The sequence below is a fragment of the Chiloscyllium punctatum genome, chromosome 17 (genome assembly GCF_047496795.1).
Source record: "Chiloscyllium punctatum isolate Juve2018m chromosome 17, sChiPun1.3, whole genome shotgun sequence".
Lineage (NCBI taxonomy): Eukaryota > Metazoa > Chordata > Chondrichthyes > Orectolobiformes > Hemiscylliidae > Chiloscyllium > Chiloscyllium punctatum.
Window position 1 is genome coordinate 55,694,369 of NC_092755.1, and position 11,153 is coordinate 55,705,521.

General features: G+C 45.3%; 1 long non-coding RNA gene across 1 annotated transcript; it reads left to right on the forward strand.

Annotated features, from left to right (window-relative positions):
- The first annotated feature begins 317 nt into the window (after positions 1-317).
- Positions 318-8,936, forward strand: LOC140487854 (uncharacterized). The gene is made up of 2 exons (XR_011962957.1): positions 318-1,193; positions 8,285-8,936. It is a non-coding gene; the product is annotated as an uncharacterized lncRNA (long non-coding RNA).
- Positions 8,937-11,153: the final 2,217 nt, after the last annotated feature.

Consider the following 11,153-nt stretch of genomic DNA (forward strand, 5'->3'; position numbering starts at 1 on the left):
TTCCCTGCTGGGGAATTTCAAGACTAGGGGACATATTTTTAAGGTGAGAGGGGAAATATTAGGGAAATATTTAAAATAGACATCGGGGGCAATTCTTTTACACAGAGTGATTGGGTGAGTGGAATGAACTTCCAGAAGCAGTGGTGGATGTGGGTACAGTTAAAATGGTTAAAAGACATTTGGATAAGTACAAAGACAGGAAATGTTTGGAGGATTATGGGCCAGGTGCAGGCAAGTGGGACGAGTTTAGTTTGGAATTACAGTCAGCACAGACTGGTTGGACCGAAGGGTCTGTTTCCGTGCTGTAGGACGCTGTAAAACACCTTCAGACAAAATGTTAAAGTGGTGATTCAGATTGAAAATGATTTTCAAAAGGGAAATAGTTGTTTGTTTGATATGTAAGAGAACAAAGGAGTATGGAACAAACTGTAGAACTGGGATGACAGAGATACTCGTTGTTTTGATAAAACGACACGGCAAGTACATTGAACGAGCTCTATCGTGGAAACACAGAGACATTAGGTGGGCAGGCAGTGTTAGTGTTCTTACAACATAGCCTGTTACACAGCACCGCCAAGTGAACACAAGGGATTACAACACCTTCACAGCAAGCACCACTGTCCCATAAAGCAGTGGTTTTAATCGCAGTGCGACAACAAGGTGTGAAGTGTGTTGTGAAATTTTTGGGAAGCAGCCATGCTTTACCCGAGGACCTTAGATCTCCTCCAGAGCCATGGCGTTTATTACTGAAGGCAGCAAGGTGACCTGATCAACTGTACACACACAGCCTCCTGAACTGTACACATGTGGGCTTCCAATACTGTACATGAACACTGAAAAAAGTGGGCGCGTCTTGGAATTGTTTGTTTTTTTTTTGAAGTGTGCCTTGATATTGAAAAGGGTGGGAACAGATAATGATTTCAGTCTAGCTACAATTTTTTTCTGCCTATTCTATGACTTTTTTTTTTGTACCCTGCCGTTTTAAGACGGCGCAGGAGAGTGGCGACACTATACAACACTTTTCGCTGTGTTTTGTAACAAGATATATGTGGCAATAAATACATCAAGTCAAATGCTGAAGACACAGGAAGCCGCGAGGAAACTGTCTTGGCTACACAATGGGCAACTCTCTGATGTCCCATCTGCCTGAGGTCTGCTCCCAACACACAGGATGGAAGGGAGGAGATGATCAGGTAGGACTATAGTGGTAGCATGGAATGGCTAAAGACAGGCTTGGGTGCGATAGTGAGGACCAGAAAAGTTTTGGTTGGGTTAGGATTGCAGGATATGATTGGGCGAGAGAACGTTGAGTAGGATATGTTTGTGTAGGATGGAGTTAGACGGGCTAGGGATCAATAGTTTAGGACCATTTTGGTTACGATCGGATAGAAGAGAATAAAATAGAAGAGAATAATCTTTATTGTCACGTGCACTCCAATGCATGCAATGTAAAGGTTGTAATGTTGCCTCTAGGCGCCATCTTAGGTACAGGGTACCTAGGTGCAGATACATCAAGTGTTGTTACTGAATTGAAATAGCAAAAGAAAATGACCAACATGGGAATACAGAGTTTAAAAGTCCAGAGTGTGAATAAAAAGTGTCTTCAAAGTACTCAAGATACGGTCCTTTTTCACTGAATCTGTGCCCGCTGAGCTTCAGAACAGGAGGTCTCACTGACTCCATGCTCTAGTTTCTGTCCAAGATTCGCCTAAAGGTCTTGTTTCTCACCCCCCCCCCCCCCACCCCACCACCCCCAGGCCAGCCTGGGCTCGCTCTGCTCCCACCAGCGATGGAAGTACAAGGTAAGACTGGCCAGGGCTTGATGGGAATGTAACACCCATTGTTTTCTTTATTGCTGATAACTAAGGCCAAGCACACAGCCAAACTGATAAGTCCAAAGAGGCAAAGTTTTAACACCTGGCTTTCTAGTCAGTTGCACAGAGATTGACTGGGAGTGGTCATGGGTGTGGGATCAGGCCTCTGACTTCATGTGCTTGATCAAATGTGGGTCGTATGTTGCCATTTTGAAAGATTGGTGAAATTGATCCCCTCCCCTCTCCTTTTGAGCCATAAATGTATCTTGCAACTTGGTCCTGGATAAACCCATGAGTCAAAGTGAACCTCTCCATTCGGTACCATACCAGCTTGAACATCAGTTAACACATGGAACCTGTGTCAATGAGACACCTTTCACATTGCCATAACTGAAACACTAGTTCTGATTCAGGGATCCCACGTTGAATTCAGTTCTAATTTCAAATGATTAGTTGAGGTCCATGATACATATGACTGTTTTTGAAAATCTCTCAAAATGTGACCACTCAGCATAGACATTTAAAAGAAATGACCTTTCTTGCCAGTGTCACTTCATTTGTGGGCGGCATGGTGGCACAGTGGTTAGCACTGTTGCCTCACAGCGCCAGAGACCCGGGTTCAATTCCCGCCTCAGGCGACTGACTGTGTGGAGTTTGCACATTCTCCCCGTGTCTGCGTGGGTTTCCTCCGGGTGCTCCGGTTTCCTCCCACAGTCCAACGATGTGCAGGTCAGGTGAATTGGCCATGCTAAATTGCCCGTAGTGTTAGGTAAGGGGTAAATGTAGGGGTATGGGTGGGTTGCGCTTCGGCGGGGCGGTGTGAACTTGTTGGGCCGAAGGGCCTGTTTCCACACTGTAAGTAATCTAATCTAATCTCTATCTAACAGATGCGCATACAGCTCACACAATAAACTTCTGATCATGCTTCTTATAAAAAGTGACAATGTCAAGACCATATCTCATTTCCACTTTGGTAGAGACATAATTTGTACCCACATATGTACTTTGTTCTTCCACTGGTCATATGACCTGATACTTTGAACATCGGAGGTTGTTCAGGGCCTAACAATTCACATTTGCTTTCTGTCAGCTTTCATAATGGTTACTAGAATTTTAGTTTTCTGTCTGATCTTTATCCTCAGCTTCCCAACCTTCACCTTTATGCAGGGTTTGATTTTGTTGCATTCCACACAGGTCACAACCCAGTGATGTCTTTGGTCGAGGCAGTTATAGGGCAAAGGATAATTGGAGCAGGGTGCACAGATGTTATTCAGTCCATGTTTTAAAGTAATTCTACCCTTATTTTTATGTAGCACGTTCCGTTGGCCTTTGACAACTTGGAAAGCAGAGCCGATTTGCTTGGAATATATGGAAATTTCTCTGAACTACAGACTTGGAACTTGGAGAAGGCAAAACAAAGGGAGTGTATTGAGAATGGACACGACATTTGGGCGGCACGGTGGCACAGTGGTTAGCACTGCTGCCTCACAGCGCCAGAGACCCGGGTTCAATTCCCGCCTCAGGCTACTGACTGTGTGGAGTTTGCACATTCTCCCCGTGTCTGCGTGGGTTTCCTCCGGGTGCTCTGGTTTCCTCCCACAGTCCAAAAATGTGCAGGTCAGGTGAATTGGCCACGCTAAATTGCCTATAGTGTTAGTTGCAGGGTTAAATATAGGGGAATGGGTCTGGGTGTGTGCGCTTCGGCCGGTCAGTGTGGACTTGTTGGGCCGAAGGGCCTGTTTCCACACTGGAAGTAATCTAATCTAATTAAATGTGCAATTGCCCTCTTGAATGTCTCAACTGAAACTGCCTCCACCACACTCTTCGCATTTTCGATCCTAAATGACATGGTGGCTCAGTGGTTAGCCCTGCTGCCTCACTGTCTGTGTGGAACATAGAACAGTACAGCACAGTACAGACCCTTCGACCCTCAATGTTGTGCTGACCTTTTATCCTACTCTAAGATCAGACTGACCTACATACCCTTCATTGGACTATCTTCCATGTGCCTATCCAAGAGTCGATTAAATGCCCCTAATGTATCTGACTGTACTCCCACTGCTGGCAGTGCATTCCATGCACCCACCACTCTCTGTGTAAAGAACCTGCTTTTGACATCTCCCCTAACCCTTCCTCCAATCACCTCAATGACCCTTGTGATAGCCATTTCTGCCATGGGAAAAATCTCTGGCTATTCACTCTATCTATGCCTCTCACCATTTTGTATACATGTATCAAGTCACCTCTCATCCTTCTTCGCTCTAATGAGAAAAGCCCTAGCCCTCTCAATGTTTCTTCATAAGACATGCCCTCCAGTCCAGGCAGCATCCTGGTAAATCTCCTCTGCACCCTCTCTAGACCTTCCACATCCTTCCTATGGTAAGGTGACCAGAACTGAACACAATATTCCAAATATGGTCTAACCAGGGCTATACAGAGCTGCAACATAACCTCACGGCTCTTAAACTCAATCCCCCTGCTAATGAAAGCCAACACACCATATACTTTCTTAACAACCCTATCAACTTGGGTGGCAATTTTGAGGGATCTATGGACATGGACCCCAAGATCCATGTGGGTGGCACGGTGGCACAGTGGTTAGCACTGCTGCCTCACAGCGCCAGAGACCCGGGTTCAATTCCCGCCTTAGGCGACTCTCTGTGTGGAGTTTGCACATTCTCCCCGTGTCTGCGTGGGTTTCCTCCGGGTGCTCCGGTTTCCTCCCACACTCCAAAGATGTGCAGGTCAGGTGAATTGGCCATGCTAAATTGCCCGTAGTGTTAGGTAAGGGGTAGATGTAGGGGTATGGGTGGGTTGCGCTTCGGCGGGGCGGTGTGGACTTGTTGGGCCGAAGGGCCTGTTTCCACACTGTAAGTAATCTAATCTAATCTAATCCTGCTGTTCCTCCACACTGCCAAGAATCCTGTCTTTAATCCTGTATTCTGCACACAAATTTGACCTTCCAGGTTGAACTCCATCCGCCACTTATCAGCCCAGTTCTGCATCCTGTCAATGTCCCGTTGCAACCTACAACAGCCCTCCACACTATCCACAACTCCACCAACCTTTGTGTCATCGGCAAATTTATTAACCCACCCTTCCACTTCCTCATCCAAGTCATTTATAAAAATCACAAAGAGCAGAGGTTCCAGAACCGATCCCTGCGGAACATCACTGATCACCAAGCTCCAGACTGAATATTTTCCATTTACTACCACACTCATGTCTTCTATGGGCCAGCCAGTTCTGCAGCCAGACAGCCAGATTTCCCTGTATCCCATACACCCTTACTTTCTGAATGAGCCTATCATGGGAACCTTATCAAACACCTTGCTGAAATCCATATACACCAGATCCACTGCTCTATCTTCATCAATGTGTTTTGTCACATCCTCAAAGAACTCAGTAAGGTTTGTGAGGCATGACCTGTCACTCACAAAGCCATGCTGACTACCTCTAATCAAACTATGGTTTCCAAGTAATCATATATCCTATCTCTCAGAGTCCTCTCCAATACTTTTCCCACCACAGACATAAAACTGACTGGTCTATAATTACCAGGTTTATCCCTATCCCCATTGGTGAACAAGGGAATAACATTTGCCACCCTCCAATCATCTGGTGCTACTCCAGTGGACAGTGAGGATGCTAAGATCATCGGCAAAGGCGCAGCAATTTCTTCCCTTGCTTCTTGTAGTAACCTTGGATATATCCCATCTGGCTCAGGTCATTTATCTATCCTTATCTCTTTCAAAATTTTCAACACATCCGCTTTCTTAACATGAACCTGTTTGAGCAAGTAGGCTCATTGTGTTTAATGCTGTCCTCAGAAACGCTAAGGTCCCTCTCAGTAGTGAATACTGAAGCTAAGTATTCATTAAGGACCTCCACTACCCCCTCCAACTCCAGGTCAAGTTCCCTCCACTATCCCTGATCAGCCCTACCTTCACTCTGGCCTTCCTCTAGTCCCTCACAGAAGTGTTTCCTTCATTGTGCTTGCTAAAGCTTTTTCATGCCCCCTTCTATTTCTCCTAAGTCCATTCTTCAGTTCCTTCCTGGCTACCTTGTAACCTTCTAAAGCCCTGTCTGATCCTTGCCTCCATAATATTAAGTAAGCTTCCTTCTTCCTCTTGACTAGATGTTCCACATCCCTTGTCACCCAAGGTTCCTACACCCTACCATCCCTTCCTTGCCTCAGTGGGACAAACCTGTCCAGTACTATCAGCAAGTGCTTCCTAAACAACTTCCACATTTCTGTTGTGCATTTTCCTGAGAACATCTGTTCCCAATTTAGGTGCCCCCAGTTCCTGCCTAATAGCATTGTAATTCCCCCTTCCCCAATTAAATACTTTCCCAATCCATCCGCTCCTATCCCTCTCCATGACTATAGTAAAGGTCAGGGAGTTGTGATAACTATCACTAAGATGCTCTCTCACCAAGAGATCTAACACCTGGAATGGTTTGTTGCCAAGTACCAAATCCAATATGGCCTCCCCTCTTGTCAGCCTATCTACATGTTGAGTCAGGAACCCTTCTTGGACACACCTGATAAAAACTGATCCAAGCAAACTATTTGAATTAAGAAGGTTCCAATCAACATTAGGGAAGTTAAAGTCACCCATGACAAAAACCGTGTTATTTCTGCACCTTTCCAAAATCTGCCTCCCAATCTGCTCCTCCATGTCTCTGTTGCTACTGGTGGGCAATAGAGAAAACTCTCAGTAAAGTGACTGCTCCTTTCCTGTTTCTGCCTTCCACCTATACTGACTCTGCAGACAAACCCTCCTCAACGACCTCCCTTTCTGCAGCTGTGATACTATCCCTAATTAGCAATGTCACTCCTCCACCTCCTTTACCTCCTCCCCCTCCATTTCTTTTGAAACATCTAAACCCTGGAACATCCAACAACCATTCCTGCCTCTGTGATAGCCAAGCCTCCGTAATGGCAACAACATTGTAGCTCCAAGTACTAATTCATGCTCTGAATGCGTCACCCTTATTCTCGATACTTCTTGCATTAAGATATTCACACTTCAACCCATCACACTGACTGCACCTTTGCCCTATCAAGTGCCTCACAGACTCCCTGCACACTGTACCCAGCTGTTCACTATCCACTCCATCATCTGATCTATAACTCCAGTTCCCAACCCCTGCCAATCTAGTAGAATTTGCACATTCTCCCTGCATCTGCATGGGTTTCCACCAGTTGCTCCAGTTTCCTCCTACAATCCAAGATGTGCAGGTTAGGTGTATTGGCCATGCTAAACTACCCATAGTGTCCAGGGATATGCAGGCTAGGTGGATTAGCCATGGAAATGCAGGATTACAGGGATGGAGTGCGTTTGGGTGGGCTGCTCTTCAGAGGGTCAGTGTGGACTCAAAGGGCCGAATGGCCTGCTTCCACATTGCAGGGATTCTATGAAAAAGTATCTCCACTGCTTACTTTGCTATTTACTTTAAATCTGTGTTCCTTTAATTCTCAAGCTTCCTATCAGTAAGAATAATGTATTCTTATCTACTCTGAACAGAACCCTCACAAATTGCCAGATCCAATCTTCTCCTAGTCTCCTCTTCTCCAAACTTCTATCCTCCCATAACCTCCTTGCTCTCTTACTCTATGCCCCTGTTAATGAAACCTCGGGTATTTTATGCTTTATTAACTGTCCTCTCGACCGGTCCCGCCATCTTCAACGACTTACCCACAGAAACACAGACGATAGGACTAGGTCATTCAACCCCTCTAGGCTGTTTCGCCATTGAAAATGATCACAGCTGATCATCGAGCTCAATAGCCTGATCCCATCTTTCCTCCATACCCTTTCATCTCTTTAGTCACAAGAGCTATATCTGCCTCCTGCTTGAAAACACAATGTTTTGGCCCCAACCGCTTTCTGTGGTAGAGAGTTCCACAGGCTCACCATTCTCTCGGTGAAGCAATGTCTCCTCCTCTCAATCCTAAAAGGTTTACCCCTTACCCTTAAACCATGACCCCTGGTTCTGGACTCTGCTTCCATTGGCAACATTCTTCCCGTAACCTGTGGAAGCAGGCCATTCAGCCCCTTGAGTCTGCTGTATAGTCCTGTTGGAATTCTATAGGATTCTATGAGACTCCCCCCGCCCTCCACACACCCCCCCCCCCCCCCCCCCCCCCACCCCACCCCACCGCCATTCTTCTAAATTCCGGTGAATACAATCCTAACTGACTCAAATTCTCCTCAAATGTCAATTCAATTGAGGAATCTCTCAAAATCTGTTAAACCTTCACTGCAGTGCCTCCTTCGCCAGAACATCCTTCCTCAGATAAGGAGACCAAAACTGCACACAATGTTGTTGTGGCATCACCAAATACCCTGCATAATTGCGGCAAGACATTTTTGTTTCTGTCCTCGAAACCTCTCACTCTGAACGCTAACATACACGTTTTTAAAAACTGAATTGAATGATTTATTGTCACATATATTTTACAGGGAGAAAACAGCAAGATACAGTGAAAAGCTTTTCCAACATCGCCACAATCTTGCACCGTTTTGAATAATTTAAGAATAAGGGAAAAAAAAAGATAGAGCTTAAAGACAGCCCATCGGTCCTGAGCCAGCTCATCACCAGCAATGATGCCTGAACCACCATCCTTTCTCCACCGACTTGCCACCATCTACACCGGACCCAACCAAGTCGCCAATCCTCAGATGCCATCTTTCACCCGCTGCTCCTGCATCTTCATACATATAGATTGTTTCCTGCGCTGCACTAGAGTTATATATTTTTTTATTGTCTCTCCATGTTCTTCACATCAAAATGAATCATTTCATACTTCCCTGTTCACCCCATTCCTTTGTCCTTTTGAAATTTTAGACAAATCTCTTTTCAATTCAAAACACTGCCTGACGTTGTGCCCTGTACACCACGAACTGGGTCATTATTATGAGTCAGGAAAAGCAAGGATCCCATGTGGCCGCTGGAGAATCCATTAGTAACCATCCCCCAGCGTGAAAAACATTCACTAACAACCTGTTTCCTGTCACTCACCCAAAGCTGAGACTGTCCCTTTTATTCCATGATTTATAAATTTTCTCAAAATACTGTTGTCTGACACTGTATTAAATGCCTTTTGGAAGTCCATGTGTACTACATCAATTTGAGTTATTTACTTACTGTCACATACATTAAAAAAAAGTAAAAAGTGATTTGTCACCACAATTTGAATTACAAAAAGACTAAAAGAAGTTACTAAACAGAGTTCATCCTCTGTTCAAGGAGTCTTCAAACACAGCTCCAGGTCTGAGCTGCCTGAGGACATCAAAGTTTGTGAGAAGATTTGTAGCTCGGGTGCTCGTTGTTGTGGTTCTGTTCGCCGAGCTGGGAATTTGTGTTGCAGATGTTTCGCCCCTGTCTATAGGGGACTATAAATGCTGGAGGAAACATCCCAGAAGCGCTTCACAGGAGGCTCCCAAGCACTGAGGATGTCACCTAGACAGGGGACGAAACGTCTGCAACACAAATTCCCAGCTCGGTGCCAGAGGAAATGGTGGAGGCTGGTACAATTACAGCATTTAAAAGGCATCTGGATGGGTATATGAATAGGAAGGGTTTAGAGGGATATGAGCCAAGTGCTGGAAAATTGGACTAGATTAGGTTAGGATATCTGGTTGGCATGGACGGGTTGGACTGAAGGTTCTATTTCTGTGCTGTATAGTTCTATGACTCTTAAGTTGTCCTGGGCCTCAAGACATCTCTACTCCGGGTACAACAATAACAACCCTGCCCTACAGCAGCAAGGAGTCCCCACTCCAGGCACCACCACCACCGTAGCCAAAGACCAACTGAGCAGCGGCGTAGATGACAACCTGCTGAGTCCAATGTTTCCAGCTCACCTGGGAACCAGGGACCCAGGTTCAACTCGCAGTGCTATCACTTCAAAGTACACCAGAAAGTTACTTAAATAGGATTTGCTCTAAATAAATCCATTCAGACTTTGCCTAATTAACCTACTTTTGCCTGGGTGACTATTACTTTTTGTCTGGAACGATTGTTTCCGGAATTTTTCCCATCAGCCATGTTAAACTGATTGGCCTGTTGCCGCGGGGCTAACCTTTACATCCACTTCACGGAATCAAACAAAGACTGAAAATCGAGGGCCGAGGTCCCCACAATTTCTATCCTCAATATACTTGGATGCATCTCATCCAATACTCATGCCTTATCCACTCTAAGGACAGGTAACCTATCCAAAACATCCTCCTTATCAATTTTAAACACGTCGAGTATCTGAATAACTCTCTCTCTCTCTCTTCCATGACCTGTACCGCATCTTGGTACTTGGTAAAGACAGATGCAAAGTATTCAATTAATTCCTCAGCTCTGCTCCTTGCCACTATGAATAGTTTCCCATTTTGGTTTGTAATTGGTCCCATTCATCCTTTTGCCACTGTGTATAAACACCTAGATATATTTGGGATTCCGTTTTATCTTAGCTGCCAGTCTCTTGTCATACTCCTTTTTTTAACTTACTCTCTGAACCTTCCCATATCTCCAGACTACAATATGTATGAGCTCAAACTCCTTGCATGAACTTTGATGCCAAAACCAGGAAGGCAGATTGTTATCTGGAAGACAATAGGACATAGAAAAGTACAGCACAGAACAGGCCCTTCGGCCCACGATGTTGTGCCGAGGATTATTCCTAATCTAAAATGAAACAACCTAACGTACGCATCCCACAATTCACTGCTGTCCATGCGTATGTCTAGCATTTGTTTAAATGTCCCTTATGACCCTGCCTCCACCATCACCACCACTGGCAAAGCATTCCATGCATTCACAACCCTCTGTGTAAAGAACCTACCTCTAACGTCTCCTATATACCTTCCTCCTACTATCTTAAAACTATGACCCCTCGTGCCAGTCAGTCCCGCCCTGGGGAAAAGTCTCTAGCTATTGACTTTATCCATGCCTCTCATTACCTTGTATACCTCGATCAGGTCACCTCTCTTTCTCCTTCTCTCCAGACAAAAAAGTCTGAGCTTGGTCAACCTCTCTTTGTAAGACAAGCCCTCCAGTCCGGGCAGAATCCTGGTAAACCTTCTTTGCGCTCTCTCCAAAGCCTCCGTATCTTTCCTATAGTAGGGCTACCAGAACTGGACACAATATTCCAAGTGTGGTCTCACCAGAGACTTGTAGAGCTGCAGCAAAATCTCGCAGCTCTTAAACTTGATCCCCCCGTTAATGAAAGCCAAAACACCACATGCTTTTTAACAATCCTGTCCACTTGTGTGGCAACTTTGAGGATTCTATGCACTTGAACACCCAGATCCCTCTGTTCCTCCACACTGCCAAGAA